Source organism: Pagrus major, chromosome 21 (genome assembly GCF_040436345.1).
Source record: "Pagrus major chromosome 21, Pma_NU_1.0".
Lineage (NCBI taxonomy): Eukaryota > Metazoa > Chordata > Actinopteri > Spariformes > Sparidae > Pagrus > Pagrus major.
The window spans coordinates 12,163,356-12,165,159 of NC_133235.1; positions in this window are offsets into that span (position 1 = coordinate 12,163,356).

Sequence of the window (1,804 nt, forward strand, 5' to 3'; positions counted from 1 at the left end):
TTCACATGCTCCTCAGAAGGTCCCATTTCGCGAGTTGGGAAATCGTTCTTCCAAATTCGGTGTGTTCATGTCGGAATGTTGGAGCAACATGGACACCAAAAGGAAATGTTATCGCTCAGAGCGCTTGAACAACAGGTTGACAGCTGTTTATCATTATTTGAATGACAAGGACTATAAATGTATGAATTTGGTAAAAGTTTCTTACCGTCAACCCAATGTTTACTTGTTTGTTTTCTCCAACTTTCCGAGTTGTTGTTCCGACTTGAGAGGGCATTCATGTGAATTTTTCCCCATTGGAAAAACATTATTCCAATAATTCTGACAGCACGTGAACGCACAGTGATACAGTGCTAACATCACTACGCTAACATGCTCACATTGACAATGCTAACATTCTGATGCTAAGCAGGCGTAGTGTTTACCATGTTCACCATCTTGATTTAGCATGTAAGCATGCTAACATTTGCTAATTAGCACTTAGCACAAATCCCAACTGAATGAACCAAAGTACTGGACATATCGAAATTTTGACCTGATGATGTTATATGATTTTTTAAATTTTTTATATGCAGTCATATAAAGGTGAACATAAAAACATGGTAATGAATCACATAAAAACTTGAGCATCACACTGACCTATTGTATTTGGGTTTGGTTCATCACGGACATAGGAACAAAATTAACCATAATCTGAATGATATGCAATCACCCTTTTGCATGTTTAACCTCATCTTCCTCATCTTCTTCTTCTGTTGCAAGACTCTGGAGATTAAGTGGGAGGGGGTCAGGAGAGATCTCAATTAGTTTGTCACTGCTCGATGAAAATCCAGTGGAACACCAAAATATCCTGAGGGGAACATGAATGTTGTTCAGACATTTCACTGAAAATGTCAACCTCATGGCGGAGGAAGAGTCAGAGGATCACCAAAGTCAATACAATTCATGCTCTGAGCACCCTGGATATCTGTGCCAAATTTCACGGCAATCCATCAAATAGTTGAGACATTTTGCTAAAAGCCAAAAATGTCAACCAACCAAGCGAGAGACAAAGTCAGAGCTAACTCTAAAGCGAGGAATCTCTGTCTGTCTGTCTGTCTATATGTCCTTTGCATATCTCAAGAACCATCCATCCGATCTATTTCACACTTGGCAGGTTTGTTGTCGAGGACCCACAGAATTGTTGTACAGTGTTGAATTTGGTACAATGGGAGTTGTGACACATTCAACATTGAAATATTTTGAATAAACAGTGAACTCTTCATGGGTCTGCAGGCTGATGCTGGGCTTAAAATAATGCCACATCACACAATACCGATTAAGTTATCGTACCAGTTTGATAGATCCCATTCATGTGCTCTCATGGGGAAGCAGACATAAACAAAATTGAGATTAGCGTGGTGCAACAATTTGCTGGTCAACACAGGTTTTATTTTCTATTCTTCAGCGAGAACTGAAGGTGAGATTTTAACGTTCTGTCAACAGTAGCATGCTAGCTAACGTTAGCCTCATTGGCTGGAATGTTTAGCGTTGCTTGGCAGCACTGTCAGCTGCTCTGGGACACCTCTCTCATTGGTTGTTGTGGTCCAGCTGGGCAAGTACTCAAGTAATCAATCAGATTTTAAATCATAAATATCAAACATGTTTGATATTATGTGGGTGGCCCTGATGAGTCTGTGAGCAGTTCAGGTGGCTTAAGACTGTATCTGTAAACCCCTCACATTACCAGATCATCTGCGCCTAACTGTGCTTTTACTGATCAAGGACTCTGATTCAGGAGAAGTTTGTGTTGATTGTTGACAATTCA